We start from the raw sequence: 9308 nt of genomic DNA on the forward strand, positions 1-9308 counted from the left end.
TGTTCGTGTTTCTTTCACTTTCCTCTCTGAGACGTTAACGCGCTTTTCTGGCCAATTGAAAGACAGGGAAGGCATTACAACTTCCCCTGCGACATTCAAGTGAGTGGCTGGGGAGATCAGGTGTCACCCGAGTATAAAAATCGGCCCCTCCCGCGGCTCGCCTCAGTTGCGTTGTGAGATAGCTGAGGGACAGTGGTATCGTGTTGGAGCTGCTGTAGGGAGAGTGTTAGGAGTTAGTGTAGGCTTCAAGAACCCCAACGGTCCTTCTTAGGGCCACATCTAACCGTGTGCAGTACTGTGGTGGCTGCTTTTAGCAGTGTTGCACTTTTTTTTTTTTTGGTATATCGGCCGTGCAGAGCATTGCGCCCTGCAATAATAGTCCAGGGACAGAAGTGTGGAGGCTGCTTTTAGCAGTGTTGCACAATTTTTTTTTTTGGTATATCGGCCGTGCAGAGCATTGCGCCCTGCAGTAATACTCCAGGGATAGAATTGTGTAGGCAGGGCCAGAAGACATATATTATAGATTGAATATACGCAGTGGTCCTTTTCAAAGAAATATTTGAAAAAAATCAATTTGGCCTGCCTGTCACTCTGCTCAGTGTTCTGGGTCTGTGTCTACTGGGGGTAGTAGTTCTCCAAATAAATACGCAGTCAGCTAAGTGTTACAGCAGGCTTGCGCCAAATTATTTCCTGGCTCTGAAATCACCGCTCTGTTGCAGTTAATAACAGTGCAACACTGCAGTTCCGTCACACAGTCCAGGGACAGAATTGTGTATACAGGGCCAGAAGACATATATTATAGATTGAATATACGCAGTGGTCCTTGAGAAAAAAATATTTGAAAAACATCTATTTGGCCTGCCTGTCACTCTGCTCAGTGTTCTGGGTCCGTGTCTGCTGGGGGGTAGTATTTCTCCAAATAAATACGCAGCCAGCTAAGTGTTACAGCAGGCTTGCGCCAAATTATTTCCTGAGGTTCCGTAAACGAAGTCAGCCTCCAACCACAGGCCAATAAGCGGCACATTTAATTACAGCGTTCAGTTTCTGCACTACTGCTAATACACCATGCTGAGGGGTAGGGGTAGGCCTATAGGACGTGGACACGGGCGAGGACGCGGAGGCCCAAGTCAGGCCGAGCCACTGCGGAGGCCAGGGGTAGAGGCAGGGCCACACCGAATAATCCACCAACTGGTTCCCAAAGCGCCCCCTCGCGCCATGCCACCCTGCAGAGGTCAAGGTGCTCTACGGTGTGGCAGTTTTTCACAGAGACGCCTGACGACCGACGAACAGTGGTGTGCAACCTTTGTCGCGCCAAGATCAGCTGGGGAGGCACCACCACCAGCATGCGCAGCCAAGCACCCCACAAGGTGGGACGATGCCCGTTCACCGCCTCCGGTTTGCACCACTGCCTCTCCCCCTGTGCCCCAACCTGCCACTGAGATCCAATCCCCCTCTGAGGACACAGGCAGTACCGTCTCCTGGCCTGCACCCACACCCTCACCTCAGCTGTCCTCGGCCCCATCCAGCAATGTCTCTCAGCGTAGCGTCCAGACGTCGCTAGCGCCACAGTTTGAGCGCAAGCGCAAGTACGACGCCACGCACCCGCACGCTCAAGTGTTAAACGTGCACATTGCAAAATTGATCAGCCTAGAGATGCTGCCGTATAGGCTTGTGGAAACGGAGGCTTTCAAAAGCATGATGGCGGCGGCGGCCCCGCGCTACTCGGTTCCCTGTCGCCACTACTTTTCCCGATGTGCCGTCCCAGGCCTGCACGACCACGTTTTCCGCAACATTGTACGCGCCCTTACCAACGCGGTTACTTCCAAGGTCCACTTAACAACAGACACGTGGACAAGCACAGGCGGGCAGGGCCACTATATCTCCCTGATGGCACATTGGGTGAATTTAGTGGACGCTGGGACAGAGTCAGAGACTGGGACCGCTCACGTCCTACCCACCCCCCGAATTGCGTGCCCCAGGTCGGTGGTGGTATCTGCGGGGGTGTATGCTTCCTCCACTAAACCACCCTCCTCCTCCTCCTACGCAACCTCTGTCTCGCAATCAAGATGTGTCAGCAGCAGCACGTCGCCAGCAGTCGGTGTCACGCGGCGTGGCAGCACAGCGGTGGGCAAGCGTCAGCAGGCCGTGCTGAAACTACTCAGCTTAGGAGATAAGAGGCACACGGCCCACGAACTGCTGCAGGGTCTGACAGAGCAGACCGACCGCTGGCTTGCGCCGCTGAGCCTCCAACTGGGCATGGTCGTGTGTGACAATGGCCGTAACCTGGTGGCGGCTCTGCAGCTCGGCAGCCTCACGCACGTGCCATGCCTGGCCCATGTCTTTAATTTGGTGGTTCAGCGGTTTCTGAAAAGCTACCCCCACTTGTCATACCTGCTCTGAAAGGTGCGCCAGCTCTGCGCACATTTCCGCAAATCCCACACGCACGCTGCCACCCTGCGCACCCTGCAACATCGGTTTAATCTACCAGTGCACCGACTGCTGTGCGACGTGCCCACACGGTGGAACTCTACGCTCCACATGTTGGCCAGACTCTATGAGCAGTGTAGAGCTATAGTGGGATACCAACTCCAACATGGGCGGCGTAGTGGGAGTCAGCCTCCTCAATTATTTACAGAAGAGTGGGCCTGGTTGGCAGCCATCTGCCAGGTCCTTGGAAAATTTGAGGAGTTTACCCAGATGGTGAGCAGGGATGCTGCAATCATTAGCGTCACCATTCCTCTGCTATGCCTCTTGAGAAGTTCCCTGCAAAGCATAAAGGCAGACGCTTTGGAATCAGAAACGGAGGCGGGGGAAGACAGTATGTCACTGGATAGTCAGAGCAACCTCATGTCTATATCTCAGCGAGTTGAGGAGGAGGGGGAGGAGCATGAGGAGGAGGGGGAACAGACAGCTTGGCCCACTGCTGAGGGGACAGATGCTGCTTGCCTGTCATCCTTTCAGCGTGTATGGCCAGAGGAGGATGAGGAGGAGGAGGATCCTGAAAGTGATCTTCCGAGTGAGGACAGCCATGTGTTGCGGACAGGTACCCTGGCACACATGGCTGACTTCATGTTAGGATGCCTTTCTCGTGACCCTCGCGTTACACGCATTCTGGCCACTACGGATTACTGGGTGTACACACTGCTCGATCCACGGTATAAGGAGAGCCTTTGCACTCTCATTCCCGAAGAGGAAAGGGGTTTGAGAATGATGCTATACCACAGGGCGCTGGTGGACAAACTGATGGTAAACTTACCATCCGACAGCGCTAGTGGCCGAAGGCGCATTTCCGCGGCCCAGGTAGCAGGGGAGGCGCAGAGATCAGGCAGCATGTACAGCGCAGGCAGGGGAACACTCTCTAAGGCCTTTCACAGCTTTATGGCTCCCCAGCAAGACTGTGTCACCGCTCCCCAGTCAAGGCTGAGTTGGCGGGAGCACTGTAAAAGGATGGTGAGGGAGTACGTAGCCGATTGCAGCACCGTCCTCGGTGACGCCTCTGCCCCCTACAACTACTGGGTGTTGAAGCTGGATACGTGGCCTGAACTCGCGCTGTATGCCCAGGAGGTGCTTACTTGTCCTGCGGCTAGCGTCTTGTCAGAGAGTGTGTTTAGTGTGGCTGGGGGAATCATCACGGATAAGCGTACCCACCTGTCAACCGACAGTGCCGACAGGCTTACACTCATCAAGATGAACAAAGCCTGGATTTCCCCAGACTTCTCTTCTCCACCAGCGGACAGCAGCGATACCTAAGCAATACGTAGGCTGCACCCGCGGATGGAAGCATCGTTCTCTATCACTATCCAAAACGGGGACCTTTTTGCTTCATCAATCTGTGTATAATATTCATCCTCCTCCTCCTGCTCCTCCTCCTGAAACCTCACGTAATCACGCCGAACGTGCAATTTTTCTTAGGCCCACAAGGCTCAGTCATATAATTTTTTCTAAACAATTTTTATACGTTTCAATGCTCATTAAAGCGTTGAAACTTTCACAAGTATGTTGATATGTGGGCTCCGTGGAGAGCGGTCATCTGGCAGGCTTAGCTACCAGTTGGATAGTCATAATCACAACCATGAAAGCCTCGGGAGAACTAGTTGGGCGAGATTCATACGTAGTGGATTTATACCTTAAGTATGGACCCAGACGACTGACATCAGTCCCATGTTGCTAGTCACTATTTGAGGATGGCCGGGACCCTTTCCCCACCTTTCTTCCCTCCCTTCCCATACCACCTCCCCTCCCTTTTTTCCCCTTTTCTCTTCTCTTCCTAGTCTGCTTTCCTTTCCATGTCCTCTTTTCGTATTGTGTTTATTATTTTGTCCTTTATTTGTCCTTTATTTTATTTTCTATCTGCATATGTAGATGGTCTGTCGTGTCGTACGCCCACGGGAATTCGGATGGTCTCGCACTGGACATATCTAATTTGTCCCGAATTTTAGGAAGATGGCAGTGCGCCTTCCCCCTTCCCCCTCGGGCCAAAGCTAAGCTGAACGCTTCTTGAAACAATAAATATTCAGACCTGGACATATTATGTATATGATACGTTGATGCTGTTTGTATTGTTTACTCTTAAAAAATTGCAATAAAATTTGATTTACAAAAAAAAAAAAAGCGTTGAAACTTTCACCTCAACCAATTTTTATTTTAACTGGGCTGCCTCCAGGCCTAGTTACCAATTAAACCACATTAACCAAAGCCATTAATGGGTTTCACCTGCCCTCTCGGTTGGGCATGGGCAATGTTTCTCAGGTACATTAGTACTGTTGGTACACCAATTTTTGTTGGCCCTTGCCTACAGTGTAATCCAATAAATTTTTGGCCCACCTGCATTACAGCTGACATAACATCAGCTGTGATGGGCAATGCAATGGGATATTTTTATGTACCGCCGGAGGGTTCCAGGGAGCCACCCATGCTGTGGGTCCACAGGGAGTTGTAAATGCATCTGTTTCCACTTCTAAAGAGCCCCAGTCTGACTGGGGCATGCAGTGTGGGCCGAAGCCCACCTGCATTAAACATGACATTACTACCTCAGCTGTGATGGGCAATGCAATGGGATATATTTATGTACCGCCGGTGGGTTCCAGGGAGCCACCCATGCTGTGGGTCCACAGGGAGTTGTAAATACATCTGTTTCCACTTCTAAAGAACCCCAGTCTGACTGGGGCATGCAGTGTGGGCCGAAGCCCACCTGCATTAAACATGACATTACTACCTCAGCTGTGTTGGGCAATGCAATGGGATATATTTATGTACCGACGGTGGGTTCCAGGGAGCCACCCATGCTGTGGGTCCACAGGGAGTTGTAAATGCATCTGTTTCCACTTCTAAAGAACCCCAGTCTGACTGGGGCATGCAGTGTGGGCCGAAGCCCACCTGCATTAAGCTCGACATTACATCAGCTGTGATGGGCACTGCAATGGGATATTTTTATGTACTGCCGGTGGGTTCCAGGGAGCCACCCATGCTGTGGGTGCACACAGAATTCCCATTGCGGAGTTGTACCTGCCTGTGACTATATATAAAAAAACGCGGTCTGACTGGGGCGTGCAGACACCTTGACAGAATGAATAGTGTGTGGCACATAGGTTCCCCATTGCTATGCCCACGTGTGCAGCTCCAGATGGAGGTGGCACAGGATTGGATTTCTCATTACTTCTGTACAGCATTGTGGGCTATCGCCCCGCCCCTTTTAAAGAGGGTCGCTGCCTAGCCGTGCCAACCCTCTGCAGTGTGTGCCTGCTTTTCCTGTGGCAGACGCACTTTTAAATAGACATGAGGGTGGCGTGGCATGAGGGCAGCTGAAGGCTGGGCAGGGCAGTTTGGTGTGCGCTGTGGACACTGGGTCGTGGGGGGGGGGGATTTGGCAGCATGTAACCCAGGAGAAGTGGCAGCGGAGTGTCATGCAGGCAGTGATTGTGCTTTGCTGGAGGTAGTGTGATGCTTAGCTAAGGTATCCATTGCTAATGAGGGCTTTTCAGATGTTAAAGTTGTTGGGGGGGGGGCACTCTTGCTGCTATTGTGGCTTAATAGTGGGACCTGGGAACTTGAGATGCAGCCCAACATGTAGCCCCTCGCCTGCCCTATCCGTTTCTGTGTCGTTCCCATCACTTTCTTGAATTGCCCCGATTTTCAAAAATGAAAACCTTAGCGAGCATCGGCGATATACAAAAATGCTCGAGTCGCCCATTGACTTCAATGGGGTTCGTTACTCGAAACGAACCCTCGAGCATCGCGAAAACTTCGTCTCGAGTAACGAGCACCCGAGCATTTTGGTGCTCGCTCATCTCTAGTCCCAACTCGATTATTTAATTCTATGGGCAAAAGAATTAGCGTCCAAATTTTACGTACGGAATCTGATTTTCTCACTTTCCTGTGTCATAGAAATTGGAAATTTGGCACGAGCATTAATTATGTCATAAATAGGAAAAGCTAATGGGTCCCAACTTCATTATTCAATTCTATGCGCAAAACAATTAGCGTTCAAATTTTACATGTGGAAAGTAATTTTCTCACTTTCCGGTGTCATAGAAACAGGAAATTTGGCACGAGCATTGATTATGTCATAAATAGGAAAAGCTAATGGGTCCCAACTCGATTATTCAATTCTATGCGCAAAAGAATTAGCGTCCAAATTTTACGTACATAATCTAAATCTCTCACTTCCCAATGTCATAGAAACATGAAATTTGGCACAAGCATTGATTGTGTCATAAATATGAAAAGTTAATGGGATTATTCAATTCTAAGCGCAAAAGAATTAGCGTCCAAATTTTATGCATGTAATCTAATTCTCTCACTTCCTGATGTCATTTTATATAAAGGAAACGTCGCATGGTTGCCTCCACGTGGTGTTTCCTGGGTAACGCAAAGAACTATGCAAAATGGTGAACATATGTTTTTCCTCAGTATCTCTAAAGTAACCACGACTTCATAAGATTTTCCGTGTGAATACCAGATAAACACCAGTACCAAATTAACTCGGGCGAAGCCGGGTATATCAGCTAGTGCATATATAAAGACAAAATCCCTCACTGACTCACTCACTGACTCGCCAAAAGTTCTCCAACTTCCCGGTGTCGTAGAAACATGAATTTTGGCACAAGCATAGATTACCTTTAAAATAGGAAAGGTAATTGAGTCCCAACTCGATTATTCAATTCTATGCGTAAAAGAATTAGCGTCTAAATATTACGTACGGAATCTAATTCCCTCACTTCCCAGTGTCATAGAAACTCGAAATTTGGCAGGAGCATTGGTTATAAATAGGAAAAGATAATGGGTCCCAACTCGATTATTCAATTCTAGCGCAAAAGAATTGGCGTTGAAATTTTACGTGCGGAATGTAATTTTTTCACTTTCCGGTGTCATAGAAAAACGGGAAATTTGGCACGAGCATTGATTATGTCATAATTAGGAAAAGCTAATGGGTCCCAAATCCATTATTCAATTCTATGTGCAAAAGAATTAGCGTCCAAATTTTACGTACATAATCTTAATCTCTCACTTCCCAATGTGACAGAAACATGAAATTTGGCACGAGCATTGATTAGGTCATAAATAGAAAAAGGTCATTGGTCCCAACTCGATTATTCAATTCTAGCGCAAAAGAATTGGCGTCAAAATTTTATGTGCGGAATGTAATTTTTTCACTTTCCGGTGTCATAGAAACGTGAAATTTGGCATGAGCCTTGATTATGTCATAAATAGGAAAAGTTCATAGGTCCCAACTCGATTATTCAATTCTAGCGCAAAAGAATTGGCGTTGAAAATTTACGTGCGGAATGTAATTTATTCACTTTCCTGTGTCATAGAAACGGGAAATTTGGCACGAGCATTGATTATTTCATAAATAGGAAAAGTTAAAGGGTCCCAACTCGATTATTCAATTCTATGCGCAAAAGAATTAGCGTCAAATTTTACGTACGGAATCTAATTTTCTCACTTTCCGGTGTCATAGAAACGGGAAGTTTGGCACGAGCATTGATTTATGTCATAGATGGGAAAAGCTAATGGGTCCCAACTCAATTCAATTCTATGCACAAAAGAATTAGCGTCCAAACTTTACGTATGGAATCTAATTTTCTCACTTTCCGGTGTCATAGAAACGTGAAATTTGGCACGAGCATTGATTAGGTCATAAAAAGAAAAAGATCATAGGTCCCAACTCGATTATTTAATTCTAGCGCAAAAGAATTGGCGTCGAAATTTTACGTGCGGAATGTAATTTTTTCACTTTCCGGTGTCATAGAAACGGGAAATTTGGCACGAGCATTGATTATGTCATAAATAGGAAAAGCTAACTGGTCCCAACTCCATTATTCCATTCTATGCGCAAAAGAATTAGCGTCCAAATTTTACGTACATAATCTAATTTTTTCACTATCCGGTGTCATGAAAACGGGAAATTTGGCACGAGCATTGATTATGTCATAAATAGGAAAAGTTCATAGGCACCAACTCGATTATTCGCAAAAGAATTGGCGTTGACCATTTACGTGCAAAATCTAATTTTTTCACTTTCTGGTGTCATAGAAGCGAGAAATTTGGCACGAGCATTAATTATGTCATAAATATGAAAAGTTAATGGGTCCATACTCGATTATTCAATTCTATGTGAAAAAGAATTAGCGTCCAAATTTTACGTATGGAATCTAATTTTCTCACTTTCCGGTGTCATAGTAACGTGAAATTTGGCACGAGCTTTGATTATGTCATAAATATGAAAAGCTAATGGGTCCCAACTCCATTATTCAATTCTATGCGCAAAAGAATTAGCGTCCAAATTTTATGCGCGGAATGTAATTTTCTCACTTTCTGGTGTCATAGAAATGTGAAATTTGGCACAAGCATTGCTTATGTCATAAATAGGAAAAGCTAATGGGTCCCAACTCCATTATTCAATTCTATGCGCTAAAGAATTAGCGTCCAAATTTTACGTACATAATCTAAATCTCTCACTTCCCAATGTGATAGAAACATGAAATTTGGCACGAGCATTGATTGTGTCATAAATAGGAAAAGCTAATGGGTCCCAACTCCATTATTCAATTCTATGCGCAAAAGAATTAGTGTCAAATTTTACGTACGGAATCTAATTTTCTCACTTTCCGGTGTCATACAAACGGGAAATTTGGCACGAGCATTGATTATGTCATAAATAGGAAAAGCTAATGGGTCCCAACTCCATTATTCAATTCTATGCGCAAAAGAATTAGTGTCCAAATTTTACATGCAGAATCTAATTTTCTCCCTACCTGTGTCATAGAAACGTGAAATTTGGCACGGGCATTGATTGTGTCATAAAT

The sequence above is a fragment of the Eleutherodactylus coqui genome, chromosome 7 (assembly GCF_035609145.1).
Source record: "Eleutherodactylus coqui strain aEleCoq1 chromosome 7, aEleCoq1.hap1, whole genome shotgun sequence".
NCBI classification, from domain to species: domain Eukaryota; kingdom Metazoa; phylum Chordata; class Amphibia; order Anura; family Eleutherodactylidae; genus Eleutherodactylus; species Eleutherodactylus coqui.